Source organism: Bos taurus, chromosome 10, assembly GCF_002263795.3.
Source record: "Bos taurus isolate L1 Dominette 01449 registration number 42190680 breed Hereford chromosome 10, ARS-UCD2.0, whole genome shotgun sequence".
NCBI classification, from domain to species: domain Eukaryota; kingdom Metazoa; phylum Chordata; class Mammalia; order Artiodactyla; family Bovidae; genus Bos; species Bos taurus.
Window position 1 is genome coordinate 47,835,065 of NC_037337.1, and position 25,847 is coordinate 47,860,911.

At 43.4% G+C, this 25,847-nt stretch overlaps 1 long non-coding RNA gene across 1 annotated transcript; it reads right to left on the reverse strand.

Moving 5' to 3' along the window:
* Window positions 1–1,321: 1,321 nt before the first annotated feature.
* LOC112448459 (uncharacterized) lies at window positions 1,322–19,215 on the reverse strand. Its single transcript, XR_003036834.2, has 2 exons — window positions 10,595–19,215; window positions 1,322–7,829 (listed from the first exon to the last, which is right to left on the reverse strand). It is a non-coding gene; the product is annotated as an uncharacterized lncRNA (long non-coding RNA).
* Window positions 19,216–25,847: the final 6,632 nt, after the last annotated feature.

Genomic DNA, 25,847 nt, shown 5'->3' on the forward strand with positions numbered 1-25,847 from the left:
CTTGTTACAGAGCCATGGCAAGGATACACAGCCAGGTCGGAAGGGGGGAAGACTCCAGTGGAGTCTGGAAGAGTCACTGCCCTGGCTTCCCAATGCTCTCTTCCTCTCACAGGGGTCACACTGAATATACTCTTCCCCTGGCAACATGTGTGTAATGTTCCTGCCCAGGGAAGGCCATTAGTGTCTTAGTGCCCAAAGTTGCCTCTTTTTAAATAAATAATTTAGAATAACTCTAGATTTACAGAAGAATTGTAAAGATAGTAGAGTCTCCACTTACCCATTTCCTCTATTATTATTTTGGCCACACTGCACAGCATGCAGGATTTTAGTGCCCAGACCAGGGATGGGATCCATGCCCCTGGGAGTGGAAGCACAGAGTCCCAACCACTGGACCACCTGGCAAGTTCCAATTTTCCTCTGTTATTAGCATCGAATTCATATGGTATGTGTCTGTGTGTGCTCAGTCATGTCCGACTCTTTGTGACCCCATGGACAGCAGCCCACCAGGCTCCTCTCTCCATGGGATTTCCCAGGCAAGAATACTGAAGTGGGTTGCTTTTCCAGGGGATCTTCCTGACCCAGGATTGAACCCAAGTCTCCTGTGTCTCTTGCTTTGGCAGGCAGATTCTTTACCACTTCATCACTTATTGGACTTTTTGGTCACAACTGGCAAATCAACACTGATACTTTATTGTTATCTATTTGGGCTTCCCTGGTGCCTCAGATGGTAAAGAATCTGCCTGCAGTGTGGGAGACCTGGGTTTGATCCCTGGGTTGGGAAAATCCCCTGAAGAAGGACCTGGCAATCCACTCCAGTATTCTCGCCTGGAGAATCCCCATGGACAGAGGAGCTTGGCAGGCTATAGTCTGTGGGGTGGAAGAGTCTGAGTGAGTAACACACATGTAGTTTATTCAGCTCCCTTTTCACCCAAGTCCTTTTTCATTCCAGGATCCCGTCCAGGACACCGCATTACAGTTAGTCATTACGTCTCCTCAGGGCCTTCTTGATTGTGACAGTTTCTCAAACTTTCCTTGTGAACTGATCCCAAGTCACTGCTAATTATCAGTGATTATTTTCTTGATTTGGGATTTTCGTTAAAGAATAGTTTCTCTCTTTCTTAAATATAAAAAAAAAAAATAAACGTTTTTACCTCTCAGTCCCTTCTGTTGGTTTTCCCTCAGCTAAATCTGCAGGAGGGATCATAAGGAATTGTCCAGATCATTATTTGGGAGGGATGTGTATGATTTTTAGCCAGTGTTGCCATTTAAGTGATGTAAGTACCAGTAACTGTGGCAGGAAAAAAAGCTAAAACAGCTCTAATTGCTGAATTCTTGCAATTTATTGAAAAAAGCTGAATATAAGACATTGAAGGCATTCTGACATGATCAACATAGGATTCAGGGCAAAATTATGCAGGATATATTCTGCCTATAGTCTGGTAATCCTATATTGGGGTCACTATCCTGGGACTCTCATATGGCACATGGCTTGCTCTAACCCTGAGGATAGAGGCAGCCTGGGAACCAGATAATCCCACCCTACCCCAGGGCCTCCACCAAAAGGAGCCTTCCTCCCTTGTTTTGAATTTTCTGACCCTGGTTCAAACCTTGCTGGCACCTATGGGCTTTTAATATTTTGTGCCCCTGGCTGTTATACAATATTTCACCTCAAAAATATAGCCTCCCCCTCACCAAAGGGTGCACCTCTCCAGTGAGAGGACCTGGCTAGGTAAGTGGAGGTGACCTACCGCCTCTGGAGCTTGGAGGAGGCCCAACCCAGCACTGCAGAGAAAGAGGGGGCAAAAATGTCTCTCCATTTTTGAGGAGACAGAACCAGCTCCTGGGCCAGCCTGAGGCCTCCTGGTCCCACTCGAAGCCCCACTGGAAGCCCGGATCCCCACTGGTGCAGGGGTTGGGGGGGAACCCCTCATCCCTCCCACTCACCCTCTGATCCTGGTCAACTGGCTTGATTTCTCTGAGCCCAGTGGGGATGACAACAGTCCCTGCCTTTCAGGGTCCTTGTGAGGCTCAACTGTCACTCATTCGGCTATCCGGGAGCTTTAAATCCCACCCTGTGCAACCCCTGGGCAGTTCTGATGTAACTGGTGTGGGCGCCACAGGGACCACAGTGGTTTGAAAATGCAGATGATTCTCACAGCAGCCTGACCTGCCGCTCTGAGGGGACAGCTCTTCCTCCGGGGATGCTGGCCAGGCTGCTGCTTTGATGAGTGAGGGTGCCACTCCCCCATGTTCTTGAAAATATGACCCCAGGGACGCCTGAGCTCCACCGTGGAGGGAAAGCACTTAGAAAAGGCTGACAAGGGTCCTGCAGATGCGCCCTGGGCTTTCCCTGTTGGCCCTGCCCGCAGCTGGATGCCTCTGAGCACCAGCCCAGCCCCAACACAGGCGGGGACCCACAAACCTGCCTTGGTGACCCCTCTGCTGGGCAGCCATCCCCATGGGGACCCAGCCTCTCCTGCCAGACGCAGGCCCTGGGCCCGGAGGGTGGGGTTTGGGGTGGGGGTAGGGCACCCTACTCTGCCACCTGTCACTGCAGAGAAGGGCTGCGGTCACCGGAGAATGAAGGAGAAGAAAGCTGGAGGCCCTGGGGTCGGGGAGATGTCTGGGGACCTGGTAGGCAGAGCGACATCTGCTTTCCTCATCCTGAGGAGAGAGGATCCACAGAAAGTTCCAGAGCCCAGAGGAAGAAAGTCCGGGGATAGCCAGGCGTCCTGGGGTGGGGGTGGTGGAGTGGAGAGCAGGGTTTCCCGGGGATGCCTGCACCCCCGAGCCCGGCCCTGAACAGAGGCCGGAGAGCAGGTTGTCTCCGGGGGCCACATAGCGCTGGCTTGGGAGCTTCACCCAGAGTCCAGTTTCCCCAGCGGAGGCCAGAGCCCTCAGCCTCCCAGGACCCCAGTGTTCAATGGGTCAATGAACAGCCGGCAGGCTTGGGGGCTAGAGTCCCCGCGAGAAACTTCAGCCATGGGAAGAAGAGGCCAGAAACCCTGTAGTGGGGTTTATTCAAAAGACAGGGTCCCAGGTTCCTAGCCAGAGGGAGGGAAGGAGAGAGAAGGAGGGAAGTATGGGGAAGGGGAGCATGGTGCAGGGGCTTCAAACCCTTATGAAGGATGCTTGCCAGTGATGAATTCTCAAGGGATGTTTTACTTTCACCTGAGAAGAGGCAAATTAGGATAGGCACTTCTCTTTGCAGTGTGTTGGGAAGCGGTAAATGCTTCTACCTAGCATCTATTCGGAGAAGGCAATGGCACCCCACCCCAGTACTCTTGCCTGGAAAATCCCATGGATGGAGGAGCCTGGTAGGCTGCAGTTTATGGGGTCGCGAAGAGTTGGACACGACTGAGCAACTTAATTTTCACTTTTCACTTTCATGCATTGGAGAAGGAAATGACAACCCACTCCAGTGTTCTTGCTTGGAGAATCCCAGGGCTGGCGGAGCCTGGTGGGGTGCTGTCTATGGGGTCATGCAGAGTTGGACACGACTGAAGCAACTTAGCAGGAGCAGCAGCAGTTCTTCTGGGGTACCAGTATTATGGGGGGTAGAGTTTAGGTCCTCCACCTTGAGCCCCCTGGGTTTCTCCCTTAATCATCTTACCTCCATGAGGCTATGGAAACTGAAGTTCAAGTTCATTTTCAAGACTGGGAGGTCTACTGCTGATTGGCTGCCTTTGTTCTTGTTGTTCAGTTGCTAAGTCATGTCTGACTTTATGAAGTCCTTACGATAAAAGCTGATTGCAATGCATAGCTTACCTCTCTAGATTCTTGGGGTTTTGGCCTCAATATTTCTTACTTCCCCTCCCAGCTCATCTGTGTGTTTAAGAAATTAAAAAAATTTTAATCAGAATTTGTTTTCAGAAGCATGCTTGTTCAGGACACTTAGTCCACCTTACCACCAGAGAGGGAAGTGTTCTCAGTTTTTTAATCTAGAAATTGAGGTAGTTGGACTGGAGAAGAGGGTCCTAACATTTTTGGGACAGACTTAAAAATCTGATGAAAGTTAGGGCCTGGGATTCTCTTTCCAGGAAAATGTATGTGCATACATACAAAATGCATGCATGCTCATTCCCCTGAAGCTGTTCACAGACTCAAGGTTAAGAACTCACAAACAAGCTGCTCTCTGAAATCCCAGCCAGAATTAACATGGGCTTGCTGTGTTCTCTGTTCTGGGGAGAGAGTTTCCGTGTCTCCTCTTAATAGATCTGAAGAACAGAGACTTTCTTTTGTGAACCAGGGCTTCCAAGAACTTCAGGACCTGTCAGAACAGGGCAACAGACTCACCAGCTAAGACTCACCTGGTGTTGAAGCAGACCCCCTCTTATTCAGTCATTCATTCAAAAAACATTCACTAACCTAGTTCCAATTATCTATTGCTGTAACAAACTACCCCAAAACTTAATGACTGAAAGTGAAAGAAACTGAAATGGCAACCTACTCCAGTATTCTCACCTGAAGAATCACATGGACAGAGGAGATTGGGTGGCTATAGTCCATGGGGTTGCAAAGAGTGGGACACGACTGAGTGACTAGCACTTTCACTTCCACTCATGGTTCTGTTGGTGACTGGGCTCAGCTGTGTGTTTCACTTAGGACTTTTTGTGTGGTTGCAGTCACACAGTGGCTGGGGCTGGAGTCATCTTGAAGACTTAGTGTCATGTCTAACAGTTGATATTGCCAGCTAGAACCTCAGCTGGAGTTGTCAGCTGGAACCCCTGTATGTGGCCCACGTTTCCTCCTAGCAGGATGAGTTTCCCAAGGGAGAGAAAGCTGGGCAGAAGTTCTCTTACCTCTCAAGACCTATCCTTGGAAGATATTTGACACTCCTTGATGGTAGAAAAATTAAAGGATATGCAGGCATGTTTTAAAACTACTACATAACCCCTCCACATCAAGCATGGGACAAAGCACTTGGGATGGAGAGCGGTGAGTCATACAAATCCTGCCCTTATGTTGCTTGGTCTAGTGGCAGAGATAAACCCTAGTAAACAGTATTACCAGTATGTACTCAATCATAAACTTTGATGGTACTATGGAGATGAGTACAGGGAGAATGAAAAATTGTATTACATATTTGTATGACCTGGACCAGAAACTCAAGGGAGAATTTCCTTAAGAGGAGACATTAAATTCCTAGCAAGTCTTTTTAAGTCTCAAAATCAGTCTTGAATCTGTCCACCCCCCTCCATTTCCACTGTTGCCAGAGCCACCAGCATCTCTCACTCAGATGGGTTCATCAGCTTTCTAACCACCTCCAACTTCTACCCCTACCTGCCACCCAGCCCCCACCCAGTTCCTTCTCATAGCAGCTAGAGTGAGTTAAAATGTTAGATGAGGTTGCATGTTCATATGACTTTATTTATAGTTAACAAACGGCACCTTTTAAGTGCACTGTTTGATGAGTTTTGACATATGTACCCATGAAGCCATCACTACAATAAAGTTAATGAACATATCACTGTAAGAGTTTCTTCATGACCCTTTGCAATCCAAACCTCCCTCTCTCACTTCCTACCCCCTAAGTCACCACTAATCTGCTTTCTGTCACTGAAGACTAGCTTGCATTTTCTAGAATTTGATGTAAATGAGATTATATAACATACTATCTTTAGTATGGTTTAATGATTTCATTCTGTTACCAATACTTACTTTTTATTGCCAAGTAGAATTCTTTCATAAGGGCTTCCCAGCTGGCACTAGTGGTAAAGAACCACCTCTGCCAATACAGGAGATGTAAGAGATGTGGGTTTGATCCCTGGGTTGAAAAGATCCCCTAGAGGAGGGCATGGAAACCCATTCCAGTATTCTTGTCTGGAGAATCCCATAGACAGAGCAGGCTATGGTTTATAGGGTCGCACAGAATAGGACATGACTGAAGCAACTTAGCATGCATACCTGCAATCTTTTATATGGATGTAATGCAATTTGTTTTTTCATTTACTTTTTGCTGGACATTTCAATCACTTCCAGATTTTAGCTATTAAAGATAAAGCTATGGGAAGTCTTTGTGTGGATATATGCTCTCATTTCTCTTGGGTAAATAGCTGAGAATGGAATAGCTGGATCATGGACTTGGTATATGTTTAACTTTGAAAGAAATTATCTAAATATTTTTCCAAAATAATTTTACTATTTTCTATCTCCTCTCCTGAAGTGACTGAGCTTTTCTGTTGTTCCACATCCTCTCCAACACTAAGTATGAGCAATCTTTTTTATTTTAGCCTTTCTAATTGGTGTATAGTGATATCTCACTACGGTTTTGATTTGCATTTCCTGGTGACTAAAGATGCTGTGTTTTTATCATGTGTTTATTGTCAGACTGGCGTGCTGCGATTCATGGGGTCGCAGAGAGTCGGACACGACTGAGTGACTCATCTGATCTGATCTGATTGTCAGACTCACACACACACGTCAAAGCCAAGGCCTGCGTGGTTCAACTTGTAAGGATACAATGAGCCACTTTCAGTTTCTACAGTTACTTATGTAGGTAGTGAGTAGAAGAGTAAGCTAAAGGCGCCAGCTCCCATGGTTCTTGCCTGACACAACAGAAAGAATGAGACTGAGACAAAAAGGGCCAGATGACTGTGTCATGAAATAGGGGAAACCCCATCACTGAGGAGCCAGTTCTAAACTCAGCTAAGAGGTTTTATATTCAGCCAACTCTTCTGATGAGGTGGGGCCTCCCAGGGAAGATTGCCTCGAGCTTCTCACAAGCCCCGGGTCCTCTCCTGTTCTCCTGAGACATTATGCCAAGACTCAGACAGGCTGTGATTCAAGCCTTTGCCTGTGGGGTTGCCGCAGCTTGCCAGGGTGAACCTGTTTCCCTAGATTTATTTACTATTCATGTTATTTTGGAAATTTTTAAACTTAAAAATTTTTATTTTTATTGAAGTATGGTTGATTTACTCATGTTCTCTTCTTTGATGAAGTGTCTGTTTAAAGTTTTTGCCCGCTTTAAAAATTGGGTTGTCTGTCTTATTGAGTTATAAAAGTCCTTTATATAATCTATATATAAATCCTCTCTTGGATTTTATGCTTTGCAAATAATTTCTCCCAGTCAGTGGCTTATCTTTACATTCTTATTAAAGTTTAAAATTTTGATTAAGTCTAGTTTACAAAAATTTTCTTGGGGTTCTTGGTGACAACATATCTAAGAAATCTTTGTCTAGCCAAAGTCACAAAGAATATCTCCTCTATTTTCTTGTAGAATCAGTAAGTTTTATAGTTACAGGTCTTATATATAGGTTTATGATACATATTGAGTTAATTTTTGTGTATAATGTGAGAAATAAGAGTGGAGGCATTCCCCCCTCCCCACAGATACCCAGCCAGTTGTGCCAGTACTGTTATTGACAGTTTCCAGCTGGGCTCCAGCAAGGGTCCTCCTGGCTGGTGAGCTATGGAGACTGAGTTGGGTTCAGAAGCAAAGGAAAGGATTCTTTGATTAAAGAATGGAGAGGTGGGAGCTCAAGCTCTAGAGTCCAGACTCTGCTGGAGAGGCAGAGCACCTGGCTGCTTTTTAGGGGTCTTGGCAGTGGGGGAGGGGGCAGGTGCCAAGTTCTCTGCTGCTTTGCACTCTCCAGATCTCAGTGCCAGGCACAGTGTCTCTGCACACGGCCCACTGCGGCGCCATCTTGAACTGAGGTGTCATGTCCAGCACTTCTGCACACGCTCCTGGAGCTGAGGTGTCAGTTCGGCCATTTTGGAAGGAATTCTGTCGGGTCTGAAGTGCTGGGCACTGCAGTTGTGTGCTGGGATAGCTCATCTGATGTGTTAGGTACAAGGCTTCTGCACACAGCACTTACAGGCAAGTAAAACTAAATTAAGCAAAAAAGAAGTTAGACCTCATAGCCTAGATTCCATTTTATTCCCCTGTCCCTCCCCAACCCCTACCGCAGTGGGCTTTGCCGGTGACAGCACCACTCCTTGAAAAGATTATCCTTTTCCTGTTAATTACCCTGGGAACTTTGTTGGAAACCCATAGCCATATATATATGGAACTACTTCTGTGCTCTCTTATATTCCATTGAGCTGTATATTTATCTTTATGCTGATGCCACACTGTCTTTTAAAAAATCTTTATTTATTCATTGGACTGCTTGGGGGCTTGGTTGCAGCTCTCAGGAGTTCTTATTTGCAGCAGGTGAACTCTTAGTTGTGGCATCTGGGATCTAGTTCCCTGACCAGGGACTGAACCTCAGCCCCCTGCACTGGGACCTCAGACTCTTAGCCACTGAACCACCAAAGAAGTCCTAATACCACACTGTCTTGATCACTGTAGCTTTATACTAAATCTTGAAATCAGGCAGGGTAAGCTCTCTAATTTTATTGTTCATTTAAAAAATGGTCATCTTAGATTCTCTGCTGCTAATGTTATGCTTCCTTCAAAAAATTTTTTGGTAGCTTTTTTCCTTTTTCTAAGTTCTGGATATATTAAATTGTTTCCTACAGTTTGTTAAAATTACTCTGTGAAGTCATCTGGGCGCAGGTCATTTTGGAAGAGTAGGGATTACTATCTGACAGTTTCCTGGAAAATCATCTGTTTCGCCTACATTTGCAAGTATATTTGCCTGAGTAAAATAATCACTTTTGACTCTATTATCTTCTTTTAGGGAGGGCTTAATTTTTTTGTGTTTCTGATTTTGGGTGTCTATACCTTTCTTTTCATTGTTTAGGTTATATAATTTATTTTTCAAAGAGTTAACCTACTCTTTAAATTTAATCATCCAAAGAACTAGCTCTTTAGTTCTATCCTTTTCCTGCTTTATTTATTGTGATGCTTTCCACTTTAATCTTTATTAATAAGCTCTTCCTGTTTTCCAGATTTTTGAACTGGATGTATAATTTATAATTATTTTTTACTTAATGGAAGAATTTACATCTATGAATTTTATTCATGGAAATGCTTCTGCTGAAAGCCATAGATTGTGATAGTTGATGTTTTCATCATTATTACGTTCTGGATGGTCTACAACTTTAGAATTCATTTCTTATGCACAAGAGCAAAAGGAGTTCAAATTTTTCCAGGTGATAGAATTTTAATCTCTTAATTTTTAGTTTCATTTATTCAGAGAATATTGTCTACACAATTTTCAATACAATATTTCTACTTTGGGGACTTTATTTTTTCTTTGTGGTATGATAAATGGTCAGTTTTGCAAATATATCAAGGGGTTTTGAAAAGGTCTGTCTTTTTTTTCAATGAATAGAGTATAATATACATCAGTGAAAATCTACCCATCTTTAAGTTTAAAAGCTGAGAAGATATTTTTTGTGTTTCGTGGTTATATACTAGATTTTTGCTTCATGGATATTTAGGAATCATGAAGGTTTTATCTATTTTCCCTTTTATCTATTTTTCCTTACCTGTTTCCCCTTTCATTTCTCTTCTATTTATCGTGTGTGTAATAAGTAAATTCATTTTATTTTTAAAATTGGATGTTTCACTGAAAATAGTGAATGTTCTATGTTAAGTCAAAAGTCATATGTTGAGTGGAGTAATTTAGAGTTCTTCCTTTATAAAGAGAAAGCTTATCTATTTTAAATTTACATGATTTCCTATTCCTTTTTAAGAGTAATGGACTTGCACATGTACAAAAAAAGTGGCCTATTTAGGCAGATGTGATTGTAATGACCATACTAGGGTAACAACCTAACAATCCATCAATATATTTATAGAATGACATGCAGCTCTCAAGAAATATGGAAAAAGACCTACATATACAGACATGCAATTCTCTCAAACAGTAAGTGAAAAATGGAGTGTATGTACATGCAGGCACATATTGTAAAGACAAGAGACAAGACAAGAAAGATGGTCAAGAGGTTGTTGTTGATTGTTACTCATAAGGACAGGTAGGAGGTACATGGGACATTTTGCTTTTTACTCTAAATTTATTCTAATTCCTTGATGTTTCATGAGACCATACAAATATTGTTTTGTTATTTTTTTTTTAGTGTCTAGGCCCTCAAAAGTAGAGGATAAAGGTGTTCTGTACCTCTAGTCTATGTGTAGCATGTATGACAATACTGTGGATGAGATGTTTTCCTTTTTCCACTTGTCAAGAGGCCTTGCAATTTCTTTTCTCACACTCCCTTTCAGAAAGGTTGTGGCAAACACACCACTCCTTTTCAACTGTCCTTGGTATTCAAAAGTTATCCACCTTGATATCCTACCTAAGTGCGGGTAATGGGCAATGTTAAGATGCATCCTTACATTTTCTCCAAATAGAATTTATCTGCCATTGTCCTTTTCCCCTAAAGTTTATTTCTTGCTAAGTGAAAATGGGTAGTAATGTATACTTAATGCTAACTTGAAACTCGTTACAAATGGTAATAATCCATGGATATTTTTTGCAAAGGTAAATCATGGAACAAGCTAGGTAACATATTATTACTCTTGGAAGATATATCTGACTCTGATGCCCATGACTGCACATTTCTCAGAAGATTCTGCTTCCCTTTCCCTCCACCTGGGAATTGGGTGCCAGCATTCCAGGCGGAAGATGAAGTACAAGGGCAGGAGCTCTACTTTCTCCCACCCAGGCCCTGCTCCTGCTGCATCCAGTCCCCTCAGACTTACCGAGCACTGAAGTGTTTGCAGGAAGGTGTCGGTGCTCCCCAGCCAGCGATCTATGGTACAAGTCTGAAGACACATGCGCCAGAATGTCTTCTGTCTCAGGCACTGATTCCCTGGAGATGTGTGAGATGAATCGGGGCAGCACAAACCTGCTCTGCTGAGAAGTAGCCCTGACAGTTCCATCCTGGCCCTTGGAATGGGGGGCAGTCCAATGTCTAGTTTATCAGTTTCTCCGAGCTGTCCGCCTACTTCCTTTGGCTGGAAACTATCCAGGCAGCAGACTCACTGTCAGATCATTATCAGGGATGAAATCCTGGAATCTAGAAACCCTGGGCACAAAGCCCCCCTTTCCCCTAATTCTTTTAAAATTTACCATAGGAACCTGGATCTGCTTTCATCCTGCTTCCTAAGAGAATTATATTATTTTAGAGTTGTTGAGGGACTTGCGGAAACCATGCATTCAATCCCTCATTTTACAGATACAGTCACTGAAGTTCAGGGAGGGGAAGGGTCTTGCTCAGGATCAGGCAGCTGACAATAAAACATCACAGACTGAGTCTCTGCCTTGCCCTTCAGCTTGCAGGCCATCAGATACTCTTATGCCAGTGAGCACATCACAGAATTTCCCTCACAGTTTCAATTTCAAATAGTCTGTATCTCACAATAAGACAATACTGTTTTATTTGATAGAAACTTAGGCTCACTACATGTACTTCTGTGGTTAAAATCAAAGGTTTAACTCTCAAATTCCAAATCTGAAACCCTTTAGATATTGGAATCTCTTTGAGAGCCTGATGAAATTTATGAAACCTTTTCACCAGAAAATCCTACTCACATATACAAATATATACTTTTGCATGCAATGTCAAGAGGCCTACAGACAACTTAAAGTGCACCAACGTCTACAAAGTATAGGTTCAGAACACTGATTTACAAGTAGAAATTTCAATATTGGTCAAGAGGATGGAAGCACCATAATAGACAAAGGTGTGCAAATATGAGGTGGCAGCACTCAAATCATAAGTACTACAATGACAAGGAATATTATATGTTCACACCTTAGAAAGATCCTTTTAACCTCCCACTACTGTGTGGTTTGAAATAGCTCAACTGGAATTCCATCACCTCCACTAGCTTTGTTCATAGTGATGCTTTCTAAGGCCCACTTGACTTCACGTTCTAGGATATCTGGCTCTAGGTGAGTGATCACACCATCGTGATTATCTTGGTCGTGAAGATCTTTTTTGTACAGTTCTTCTGTGTATTCCTGCCACCTCTTCTTAATATCTACTGCTTCTGTTAGGTCCATACCATTTCTGTCCTTTATCGAGCCCATCTTTGCATGAAATGTTCCTTTGGTATCTCTAATTTTCTTGAAGAGATCTCAGCAGTGGCCACAGGACTGGAAAAGGTCAGTTTTCATTCCAATCCCAAAGAAAGGCAATGCCAAAGAATGCTCAAACTACCACACAATTGCACTCATCTCACATGCTAGTAAAGTCATGCTCAAAATTCTCCAAGCCAGGCTTCAGCAATATGTGAACCGTGAACTTCCTGATGTTCAAGCTGGTTTTAGAAAAGGCAGAGGAACCAGAGATCAAATTGCCAACATCCGCTGGATCATGGAAAAAGCAAGAGAGTTCCAGAAATAACATCTATTTCTGCTTTATTGACTATGCCAAAGCCTTTGACTGTGTGGATCACAATAAACTGTGGAAAATTCTGAAAGAGATGGGAATACCAGACCACCTGACCTGCCTCTTGAGAAACCTGTATGCAGGTCAGGAAGCAACAGTTAGAACAGGACATGGAACAACAGACTGGTTCCAAATAGGAAAAGGAGTATGCTAAGGCTGTATATTGTCACCCTGCTTATTTAACTTATATGCAGAGTACATCATGAGAAATGCTGGGCTGGAAGAAGCACAAGCTGGAATCAAGATTTCTGAGAGAAATATCAATAACTTCAGATATGCAGGTGACACCACCCTTATGGCAGAAAGTGAAGAAGAACTAAAAAGCTTCTTGATGAAAGTGAAAGTGGAGAGTGAAAAGGTTGGCTTAAAGCTCAACATTCAGAAAATGAAGATCATGGCATCCGGTCCCACCACTTCATGGGAAATAGATGGGGAAACAGTGAAAACAGTGTCAGACTTTATTTTTCTGGGCTCCAAAATCACTGCAGATGGTGACTGCAGCCATGAAATTAAAAGACGCTTACTCCTTGGATGGAAAGTTATGACCGACATAGATAGCATATTGAAAAGCAGAGACATTACTTTGCCAACAAAGGTTCGTCTAGTCAAGGCTGTGGTTTTTCCAGTGGTCATGTATGGATGTGAGATGCTTTTGAAGTGTGGTGTTGGAGAAGACTCTTCAGAGTCCCTTGGACTGCAAGGAGATCCAACCAGTCCATTCTGAAGGAGATCAGCCCTGGGATTTCTTTGGAAGGAATGATGCTAAAGCTGAAACTCCAGTACTTTGGCCACCTCATGCGAAGAGTTGACTCATTGGAAAAGACTCTGATGCTGGGAGGGATTGGGGGCAGGAGGAGAAGGGGATGACAGAGGATGGATGGCATCACTGACTCGATGGATGTGAGTCTGAGTGAACTCCAGGAGTTGGTGATGGACAGGGAGGCCTGGCGTGCTGCGATTCATGGGGTCGCAAAGAGTTGGACACGACTGAGTGACTGAACTGAACTGAACTTAACTGTGTGGTTAGTTAATATCAGTAAACCAATTTTGTCCATGAGGAAACAGAGGATCAAAAATTTCAGGGACCATTCCACTTTGCTGAAAAATGGCAGTCAGAATTAAAACAGATCTTCTCTCTAGCACTGTCTCAGCTGCACTACTTGCAGATTTGTCTCAGGATCATTCTTGAACAACTAAAGGCAAGAGTTCTTTTTTTTAAAGACGTGGATCTTTTTAGGGTTTTGCAAAAATATCCTTAGACAGCAATATGAGTTAGAGGCTGACTAACCTCTTACAAAACCAAAGGAGTATAAGCCTGTAGCTACCCTCTGAGCTTTTTCTAAGATCCCGGAGAAGTTCCCAGAATAGACTGGTTGTGACTCGGGATGAGCTCTTATAACCACCAGGGCAGATTCCACAGAGGTGGTTGACATGAAGCCTTCCTACAGCTGTATTTCTCCAAGAGCTAGCCTAAGCAATGATACCTAACATGCAGCCATGAGAACATGATTGCTTTGGTTCTGAGACCTGTCACTGTTCTAAGAGAAAAAAATATAGATTTTTTCCATCCTAGTCTATCCTATTTTCCCACAGGACAAATGAGGGATGAGTTTACAAGCGGAGAGAAGACAGAGCCTCTGCCAAAATCTTAGAGAAGGGAAGCAATAAAGGGCACACAAACAAATTTTACTTATTTCATATGTGAAAAGAATTCTAAAGCAGGATAGTGGGGTGACATTAGAAGTCCCTGTATATGAAGTCAGGTTTCAAAATAAATAGCAGTGATCCTTGCTGCAGTGCTTCTCACCCACCCCAGGCAAGCGGGAAAAGTTTAAAACCCTTACAAATGTGGGTCTTACTGCTGACAATCCCTGGACTTCATCACTTATAAAGCAACTCAAAGAGACACAGTGGGGAGCTACATGTCTTTTTCACCCTAATATGAGTTATTCTGGCCTTGTGCCAAGGGACAGCTGAACGATTTATCAAGAAGAAGTGAGCATCCCAAGATACCATAGAGCACTTGTTAGGGGAGTGAAAAACACAGAAGCCAGAACTCTACAGGAGGTGGAAGATCAAAAAAGCAACTTTCTGTATTTCATGAAGAGATCCAGGACAGTCCCTCAATAAAGATTCTATAGAAATCTAGAGATTCCCCTCCCTGCAGAGGGTGGCAGTTTCCTAAGGCAGAGAGGATGAGAACCCCGAGCCTACCCATAGTCAGAAATTTCAGAAGTGATGCCAGTCACTTGTGTCCTCAGATAGGGGCAAAGCACAGGTTCCTGTGTATTTCAGGCCAGATTCCTGGTGACTGCACTCTCCCTTCAGTGACAGCTTGGAAAGTGGGGAAAGAAAAGGGGTGTGGGATTTTGAGCGTATTTTTCACGTTCGGCATCTGGTCTCTTCTCTAAGGATGAATGAAAGTTGGTTTTGATAGGGGGAGTGGGAAACAGAACATGAAGCTTCTGGGTACCTGAAGGAAGGCTAGAAAGAAAGATAGAGCATCAGAATGGGAGATGGGAAGCTTGAGAACAAGCACCAAAGTCCTCTGTGGGTCTAGGGCAGGCTGAAGGAAAGCTTCATAAAGTCCTCAAGATGCCCTCTACAGAATACATGGTAAAGCTTTAAGCTTGCAGGACAAGATCTTATGTTTATAAATCAGATTATTTCAGAAATGATCACCATTAACCTCTCCCAAGAAGGGACAAAGTGTATATCGAACCTACACAGTCAGTCGTAGAGGAAATCAGTCCTGAATATTCATTGGAGGGACTAATGATGAAGCTAAAACTCCAACTCTTTGACCACCTGATGCAAAGAACTGACTCATTGGAAAAGACCCCGATGCTGGGAAAGATTGAAGGCAGGAGAAGAAGAAGACGACAGAGGATAAGATGGTTGGATGGCATCACCAACTTGATGGACATGAGTTTGAGCAAGCTCCAGGAGTTAGTGATGGACAGGGAAGCCTGGTGTGCTGCAGTCCATGGGGTTGCAAAGAGTCCGACACAACTGAGTGACTGAACTTCGTTGCTTTAAATTTAGTAGATCCCCGAGGGCCTTGAGCTATGTTCCTGATCTGCCCTTGTTTCTCCCTTGGGAAGTAGCTCAACAAAATCACGTGTAGTTGGGGAGGGAGCTGAGATCATTACCTTAGTGAATTCCCTGCCCTCTTAGAAAAAATGACAACTTGGAGTTAGCCTTGTTGCACAGGGGGAAGAAAGAGAATAAGTACCTGGGAGGTGGCAGCCAAGAAAGCAAAAAAAAAAAAATGCACAAGCAGTAGCTGGGAGAGCAAGAAGCAAGTGGTTATGGTTCATAACAAAGTCTAGAGCAAGTTGTGGGACAACTGGGTTTCAGACACTCCTGAAATACAGGCTATAGAGGCTGCCATGTCTCAAAGCCGGGCAGGATGAGGACACAGAACATTCTTTTTTGTAAGCCAGAGCTTACTGAAGGGGCATCGTCTACCTTTGCCCTAGACAGGGGAAACAGACATGTGTAAGCCTGTTGTGAATCTTTCTAATGGCTCAGAGAGGCATAGAGAGGCATATGTGAAACCAAGGTGATTTCTGAGGAGCTAGAGCTGGGTTAATGGCAGGGGTGCCAATCCCAATCTGAAGCAATGGGGAAGATCCAGGAAAATGTTTTTACTGATGCAAGCAAGAGGAGAAAAGATGAAACTGTATACTGAATTTTAAAGCCAAATGATTCCTTTTGAAAGTTTTTGCTGTATTCTTACAGTTAGTCCTTTCTAATTTTAAAAACTTTTGTTTATTTTTGGCTGAGCTGGGTCTGTTGCTGCACCTGTGGGGCTTCCTCTAGTTGAGGTAAGTGGGGGCTGCTCCTTAACCGAGGTGCGTGGGCTTCTCACGGCCGTGGCTTCTCTTGTTCCAGAGCATGGGCTTATTCTCCCAGAGGCATGTGGGATCTTTCCAGATCAGGGATCAAACTTGTGTTCCTTGCTTTGGCAGGTAGATTCTTAACCACTGGACCACCAGGGAAGTCCAGTTCTGTTTTTTTGGTGCCAAATTTTTTTTTTTTTTAATAAAAATGACCAGGGAATACAGAGTGACTTGGTTTTATGAATTTTTGTTAAAATGTTCTTATGAGGCTATATTAAAAGTGCCAAGCCTATATTATTTTTGTTTGTTTTGTTGTTGTGTAATTTTGCTTGCTCATGTCTGAGACATACTGGGAAAATTCACAGCATCCTCAGCTGACTTTTAACATCACATCAAAAAAAGCCTGGGGTGGCAGGAAACGTTCTCCCATATCAGCAGACACCTGCCCTTCCCTTTGTTTTTCCGCTCCTACGGTAAATGGGTCTTCTGGGCACAGGATTATTTTGGAAACACCTGCCAGTCCTTCAGACCTCTGGGGTGCTGCCCAAATACACACCCTCACTTCTTTCCCTTCCTTGTTGCAATAAGCTGTACCTGCTTTCCAAATTATTCCCCCAAACCTTCCCATATGTAGAGACAGATGCTATTTAATATTTTTTTCTCTTTTCACAGGGATGTTGGATGATGTGGAGATAGAGATAAGAAGAAACAGGAACCAAGGAGAGAAGGAGCAGTTCCATGATGTGCACCCCCTCCCTGTACTTGCTCCAAGGATTTGAAGGGCCAGAGCAGGCAGTGATCCACTCCCAGCTGTGCTGCAGCTCAGGCCAGACGAAGAGTACTAAGGTGCCTTCAAATACCACCGGCAGGAGCAGGTAATATCAAGAGACTGATAAGGGAGGAGTTACTGGTCTGACTGCCTAATTATACAGTTTTGTTTCTCAAAACTGCCTCCTTCAGGCAACCCCTAACCCCTGACCATTGCTGCCACCTATACTCCAAACCAATTTATAACACAAAACTTGACTCTCTCAGAAGACTGGCTCATGGGAACACCCACCTCACGTAGTCCAAGGAAGTCTCACAATAGTATCTATCCCACCCCCCAAGATTCTTCTCACATTGGGTGAAATCAAGTATAACTGTCCACCCCACCACAAGTTCCACCCTAATTGAATATTTCTAAGAATGAACCAACAAGAACAAAAGTTTTTGACCAAGGGTCTATATACAGCCTTAGGAGTTTAAGGACCTGCAAACAGGGCCCCAAATATATATATACAGATTTTCTCCTTTAGAGTACTTTCTATTACTTTGGGTGAAAACTGATTTTTTTTTTTTTTTTGCATTCACCAGATGTTTAAAAAATTTTCTTTCCTATTCCTCATTCAGGAAAGACCAGACAGTAGAATGGCCAAAAAGAGAAGGGGCCAGAGGAGAGGCAGAGTTTCGTGGACCACCCAGCAGAAGAGGACATAACCAGGGATGGGAAAGGAGGTAGCATTGTTCCCTCTTCTGGTCTGTTTGTAAATAGGGAGTGAAAGCAAGAGATATCCATCAACCATCCCCTACTCCAGGTTTTTATTCAACAGCCCTAAATGTCACCCCGATCCCTCTAAAGGATATGGCAGCACCTTTAGAGACTTGACCTTGCAGCTAACACCTACATCACTTGACATCCTAAGTATTATAATATATAATACTTATATTACCTGAAAGATATACTTGGGCCTCATCTGATGTCCTTCTGCCACCTCTGAGACACACATGCAAAGAAGGCCATTGTGGGAAAGCCTCCACCCTCTACCATATACTTATTCTCACTTTAGGCCAAGTCATCTATCAACAGAGAGACGGGAAGGGAATCCAGCTATAATCTTGGTTTAAAAAAAGAAGAATAGAAGAAAAAGCTGTTATTTTTTAGCCATTGTGAAGGTTATATGACTGCTTCCCAAAGGGCAACTGAGGGTTGGTTTGAATAAAGGAGGAAAGGACAGAACATGAAGGTTTTGGTTACCCAAGAGGAGGGCTCAGATTCACTGCAAGGGAGGTGGCAAGGCTGGAAGACAAATACCCCGACCTCGTTGAAGTCTACAGAAGATCCTGGCGACATTCCTAATCCCTGGAGAATTCTCCCCTGGGAAACATGTTACTAGCAAAAATGGAGAACCATGGATGTCTCTGACCACAAGTGCTAATCGCTAATTATTTGCCTTCGTATCCAAAGAGCTTAAAGGAGGTTTTGACACGATGGTGCTGAGGACATCAAGACACTGGGCATGAGGAGGAAGGCTATCAAGAAGATGGAAGAGGGAGATGAGAGGACGAGTGAAGGAGAGCAAGAAAACAACCTTATTTTCTTTCTCAGAGAAATCTGGGGCAAGCCCTGGTGAAAGATTCTAACTATGCTCTAGGGCTACAGTGTGATGTATCCCAGAGCAGGCATGGTGAGAATGCACAGCCCATCTGTATTTCAGAGGTTTCAAAAATATGTTTCTTCTCTGTCTGCCTGGATGAGGGGAAATGTGTAGATCCCTGAAGTCCAGACAACATTCGTGTTGGCTATTGCACTCTCCCTTGGGCTGTAGGTTGACCATCAAGACGAACTATGGGTCCTTTTCCCCTTGGTGTGATACACCTGGTCCTTGCTGAAGGACACATGATTTTTGGTTTTGCTAAAGGAGGAGGAGACAAAACACGAAGGTGTTTGTTGACTAAGAGGAAGCCTTGACAAATACTTCAACTTTGAAAAGGGACGTGGGAGAAGTCGGAAAGGACCACACTTCACAGAAGCTCAAAAGAAAAGGACCCCTCTGTTATTTATGGCCCAAAGATACTAACAGCAAGAGAGAGGGGTGTGTCTGAAACCAGACAGAATGACAACTCTTCCACAAGCCAGAGATTGAGGAGTGACGTAAGCCACCTCTGTCCTAAGGCACGGAAGGCACATCTTTGCAGACTGAGACCTCCATCTTTGTCCCCATCCCCTCCCTGCAGCACCTTGGAGAGGAAGCAGTGGGGAAGGTTTGATTTCACTTATGGTGAGTGATGTGACCTGTGATGACTCACAAGGATGACTGTGAGCTTGTGTGGGCAGGAGGATATCAAGGAAGTGGGTACTGCAGAGGAGCCTGCCATGGAAAATACTGACAGTATTGAAAGGGCAGAGGAGGAGCTGGAATATAGCACCCAAGCTCCATAGACACCAGGGCACATCTCAGAAAAAGCTCCAAAGGTAGGCCTAAGGTGCTACCCACCAATCAACTGAGTTCCAGGACAGGGGATGCAGGTCCATGGTTTGGTGTTGAAATGTCTTTCATCAAATTACAGTGATGGTAGACATGTGTGTACTTATATGTGTTGCTTAATCCCACCCTTAGTAGATGCTGATTCAGGGAAACTAGAGGAAGTCTCATAATTTCTCCCACAATATATATAACTGAGGATGTGGCAGCCGTGGGCCCAGTAGTCCTAAAGTACCCAGTTAACACTTCCAGTGGTGCCAGAATCTTTAAAGGTCTGAATCTTTAGCCACTAGCCACATAACTGGCTCCCCGTCCCAGTATAGTCTGTGGACCCAAATTTAGGGTCATTGAAATCAGTTTCTGCCCAGTATGCATGAGGAATGCCTTAACCCCACCAAGCCTTGCATTCAACCACAGTCCAGCTGCAAGAACATTGGCATTATTCCTGCCTTTGGCAGGGTATCACATAATTCACCAGCAGGCAATTTAAGAGCAAGGAGCTGGTCTCACTCATCTGATTTCCCCTTGTTTCTAAGCCTAGTGCACAGAATAGTCAGCTCTCAATATGTATTTATTAAGGAATAAAGGAAAAAGGGAGACGAGGGCAGACAGAGAAAATATGCTTCTGGGAGAAAGGATACAACTATGTACTCTTGCTGTCCTCTCTTGAAAGACTCTAACCCCATGCCTTTTTTCTCTCCTTCTTCTTGCCTATATCCTTCTTCCAGTGACCAATTATTTCTTTACTTTTAATGTCACCTAATCTCTTCCTGTTTTTGCCTTGTTTTTACCCATATTTACTTTCTCACCATTTCTGCTTTTCTCTTACTCAGGTTTTTGCATATCTCATCTGCCTATTTTTTTCTGTTTGATCTCTTATTCTATCATCTGATAACATTTTATTTTATTAAATAGGAATGTTGCAGCTTCAGGAGAGTAAAGGGGTGAAAGAGTAGTTATAAAGCAAAAGTGTCATCTGGGAATTTTCCATATTGGTAGGACCCATTCATCCTTCTTCCCCTAGCCTTTCCCAAGGAATCAAAAAGGACCGTTCAAGGCTGTCCCACCCCCATCACCCTCTGGGCTCTATCTGGTCGCCCTTCTGGTCTACCAGTTACCATCAACAAGGGAACTAACCCTTTGAGGCACTGCCTAGCTTTCTGTCCTCTACTGCACTATCTCAAAGAAACAAGCCCCAGGTCCTATTTCTGAGCCTATATTCTACAATGAAGACCTATTTCTTCAAAAGCCAAAAGAAATCCTTGTTTTCTCCACAGTCTGCTTTCCCAGAAGCTGACATCTGAGAACCCCACATGCCTGTCTAGCCTCGGTACTGAAGTTTCTAGGAACTTTGTTAGATATGCACAGAGACTGATTAGCCCTTAATTAAGGGATGAATCCCAGCTTCAGCTTTCAAATACCCTAAGATCAGCTCCACTAATTGAAAAGAACCTTCACAGAGTAGGGGCTTTGAACCTTAGCATTACCAGGGAGTGACTCCCCACAGTAGGTTCTCTCTATTTGAAGAATAAAATAATTTCCTTAAAGGCATTACAATGTAAAAAATTTAATTTATTTATGGCTGTGCTGCCTCTTTATTGCTGCATGTGGGCTTTGTATAGCTGTGGTAAGAGAGGGCTCCTCTTGCTGTGGAGCATGGGCTCTGGGGTGCAGGGGTTTCCGCAGTTGTGGCACACAGGCTTAGTTGCCCCTCAGTGGTAGGTGGGATCTTCCTGGACCAGAAATCAAACCCATATCCCCTGCATTGGCAGGTGGATTCTTAACCACCGGACCAACAGGGAAGTCTGCCATTACAACTGAAAGTTCATTTTTTTAAAGCATTATAATACATGCGAAAATGTAAGGAAAAAACGTTTGCTTCCTTTACAGAATGAGGTAGGGGCAGGCAGAGGTCGGGGCTACTACCCTTGCCTGGTGCAAAAAGCATGGCTATGTGTGGAGACTCAGAGGGCGAGTCTGCAGATCGCAGTCAGTGAGTACCTGTGAAAGTGGGTGCATCTGATTTCTAATGACGTGGACGGGAGCACACAAGGGCATCTTTCCCTTTTTCAGAATCCTCGCGTGTGTGCCTGGGAAGAGGATCTAATTACGCAGACACAAAATAAACTGTCTAGAGTCACCACCTGTCTGATAAAATTGCCCTCAACCAGTGACTCCTGCTGTTCAGATACCAGCCCCTTTATGAGAATTAGTAGTCTTTGATACAGTCCAAATTCTTTCAACTCTAAGAAATTTGAATGGCTTTGATGCCAGGGATATTTCTTGAAATGATGCTTGTGGGTTTAAATCTTGCATTGTTATTATTTAGATTGTTGAACATTAAGTCCAAGATTTTCGTTCCCCTTTCAGCAGGGCCTAGGATTTGGTGTGCTCACAGTACACTGTAGATGTGGGTAGGAGTTGCATAACTGTTTCATCCATTTCAACTCTCTGACCCTTGTGATTTAGCTCTTGTTCTTAAAATTGTTCTTCGCAGTTGTTCTTAAAATTACAGTGGCATCTGCATTTCTGTCCTCTTCGTATTTGCTTCTGTCTTGAAGAAACACCTTTGTTCTTCAATCATCTTCCCCCTTGGCTCGGTACCTCCAAATTGGGGAAATGGTATGTGTAGCCACATTGGAGTTGTTTTCTAATCAGGAGTTCCTCTTGAGTCAGCTTAGTCTAAAACTTTTCCTGACCTTTTCTTACATCCTACTTATTCAGGGCCTGTCCAGTTCTGGTTCTAAACAGGGTATGAATATGCCTTAATGGTGGACTGCTAGAGACACCAGCAAAATTTCTGTCCTTCCCCAAAATAAGGCTTTTAAATTCAAAGGCCTATGAGTGAGAAACTGAAATTCCATCATTATTCTGATTTCCCAAGTTTAAGCAATTGCCTTTTAGCTCAAAGCAAATAAAAGGGTCCAAAAGGCAGACGAGAGCAAGTTCTGAGGCTAGAGATGGAAAGAAGGGACTAAAGAACAACAGGATATGAAGAAGGAATGCAAAAAGGGTGAGAGCATCACTGGCCTTCCAGTGATGACCACTCCAGACAAGGAGTGGTCCTTGTCTCTGCTCCACTCCTCTCTGTTCAAGCTGTTACTGTGAAGAGCTGTTTCCGGCAAACAACCCATTGAGGGCAGAGGGCCTGGTCAGCTACGTCTGAACTTTGTTCAGCCACGTCTGGACTTTGTTCAGCCCTTCTGTGTTTATTCTCTCTATACCTTTCCCCCTCATCTGTCTCTCTCAGCTTTTTGTGGTGTCGTCCCTTTCCTTGCCCTCTCATACTCTTCCCTTCATTGCTTATATTTGCTCCCTATTCTGTTTTCCTAGCTTGTCCTCAGTCTTTCCCTTGGTCTCCCAAATCATGCCATGACCCACACCTACAAGAACAAAGGACAGCAAGAGGAAGGAAATCATTTCTTTCTAATTTATGGACCGACCCTTTGAGCCAAACTGATGCTCTAGTTGATGCCCCATCCTTGTTTCCTTTAGAGTTCACACCCAGTACCCTCCAAATTCCATCATCATGGAAGCTCTACTGTTTTCCGAAAGTGTAATCTTAGTCTCCCCCCTCCAAAGAAAAATGTTCAGTTTCATTGTAGAAGGCCACCGCAAGAACTAGTTATTTAAAGGCTGATTTCTTCATACACATCTTTTTCTTGCCTCTTAGACTGATGTCATCTCCCCAAGTTCTTGTTCCAGTGACTTTCTCCCCAGACCCAGTTCAGCAGACTAGAATTTCTGCCGGCTCCTCCACCCAACCCCAAGGCAAATGATCACGTGATGTGAAACATTCCAAGGGCAACTCTGAAGGCCATGTCAGATGTTGGCCCTAAAAATGGAAAATCCTCATGGCCACTGTATTGCATGTATAGAAATAACAAATTACGGTGTTATACACCTGGAACTGACAGTGCTGTAGGTCAACTACCCTTCAATAGAAAATCAAATTTAAATTAGAGAAAATTTTAGCAGTATGCCATAAGGCTGATGTTTTATATAGCTATTATTAATATAATTTATTAAAGAAAGAATATTTTTTAAAAACCGTTATTTTAAAAAATAGACAACCTCAAAGTTTTATGCTGCCTCATACCAGGTGAACCCAAATGTCAAAATTCCTTACCCCATTAAAAAGCAAAGTTAGTTGCTCCACTGGACAGGGAATCCTTTGAGACCAAAACTCATCCATTGTTTCATTCATAATGCTCCAGTGAGCCTAGCGCATGGTAAATGCTCCATAATTGACTAAAATGATTTCTCTAAATATACCAGAAAAAATCAGGGTTCACTCTCTATAGTGTATCATCTAGATCTGGTGACAAATAGAAGGGAAAGCATGTGGTGCTGTGTGACACAAAGTATAGAATGAGTAGGATTTGATTGGAACATGAGAGGAGAGAAGGAAAACAGGAAAATTCAAGACAGGAGATGCCCCAGGTTGTGATAGACTGTAAGCTGGGCACAGATGCACATTTTTGATGATCTCAGTTGCATCCGGGAATGGAGAAATCTGTGACCTGCAGATCCCTAAAGGAACCAGAAGTAGGTTTTCCTCAACAATTGTAATCAAGAAAGCTACTTATTAGGGAGAAAAAATTGTCTCAATATTGAGTTAAACAAACCATCTGCTCTCCTTGTGGTTCATATTCAACATCTATTAAATTCAACTGTACATTTTCTCCAAATTGAGTATCTTTTATGTCATTCTTTTTCCCCACAATAAAGTTTGAGTTTGGAGTTTAATTTACAGCCACCATGTGCTTGTCCTATTAATGGGCTTTATAGACTCCTGCAGCTCAAACCCACTCTCACTCTAAGGTCAGGTCTCAGGCCACAGCTTATGTGGGAAGTGTGGGCCCATCTACAGTTCAAGTTCTCAGCTACCGAGGTTTTTGATTTTCCAGTTTGCTATTTGCTAGGGGGGAATCCTCTCGACAGTAGCGGCTCTTTACAAAGTCAATTATCTTTACCATCTTTTGGACCAAATGTAAGTAAAGTAACAGACATTTCTAGGTGGTAACACTCCCTAAGGTCTGACGGAAGGTCAGGGGTTGGAGTTTACTTGGCTTCTTGACAAGCTTCCTGGCAGGGGCCATCAAATATCCTAGTGATATTGTCAAGTTTTCCATTTAGCTTATGGGGGCTTCTTGTCAGGAGTTCTGGGAATGCTGGCTCATTCAGCAAGGACAGGCTCAGCCCCTCTAACAGTTCACTCCTTCATTCATAAAGCTATGTATTGGAGCACCCACAACATGCCTGTCTCTCACTGCGCTTAGCAGTGGGCGTTTAAGAGGACAAAGTGTAGGAGCTAATGGTCATCACTGATAGATGTCCCCAGGGCTCTCTTCTGCTTGTGGCAGCTTCCAGAAGCTCTTCCTTCTTCAGTTCACAATGTCTACAGTTTCTATAGAAAATTTTCAAGTTTCTATCTTGCCTGACTGCTTCCTGCCCTGTGTTCCTGTATTTTTTAAAATGTGCTACACTCAGTATGTCTTCAAATTTGGAAAACCTGGCAGTGGCCACAGGACTGGAAAAGGTCAGTCTTCATCCCAATTCCCAAGAAGGGCAGTACTAAAGAATGTTCAAACTACCAGACAATTGCACTCATTTCCCATGCTAGTAAAGTTATGCTCAAAATCCTTCAAGTTAGGCTTCAGCAGTACTTGAATTGAGAATTTCCAGATCTACAAGCTGGGGTTAGAAAAGGCAGAAGAACCAGAGATCAAATTGCCAACATTTGCTGGATCATAGAGAAAGCAAGGGAATTCCAGAAAAACATCTACTTCTGTTTCATTGACTGTGCTAAAGCCTTTGACTGTGTGAACCATAACAAACTGTGGAAAACTCTTAAAGAGATGGGAATACCAGACCATCTTACCTGTCTTCTGAGAAACCTGTATGCAGGCCAAAAAGCAACAACAGACTAGTTCAAAATTGAGAAAGGAGGACAACAAGGCTGTACATTGTCACCCTGTTTATTTGACTTCTATGCCGAACACATCTTGCTAAATGCCGGGCTGCATGAGTTACAAGCTGGAATCAAGATTGCTGGGAGAAGTATCAACAATTTCAGGTATGTGGATGATACCACTCTAATAGCAGAAGGTGAAGAGGAAATTAAGAGCTTCTTGATGAGGTGAAAGAGGAGAGTGAAAAAGCCAGCTTAAAACTCAATATTAAAGAAACCTAAGATCATGGCATCCACCTCCATAACTTCATGGCAAATAGAAGGGGAAAAGGTGGAAGCAGTGACAAATTTCTGCTTTTGGGGACTCTAAAGTCACCATGGATGGTGGCTGCAGCCATGAAATTAGAAGACAATTGCTTCTTGAAGTAAATCTATAACAAACCTAGACAGTGTATTAAAAAGCAAAGATATTACTCTGCTGACAAAAGTTCGTATGGTCAAGGCTATGATCTTTCCGGTAATCAGGTATGGATGGATGTGAGAGTTGAACCATAG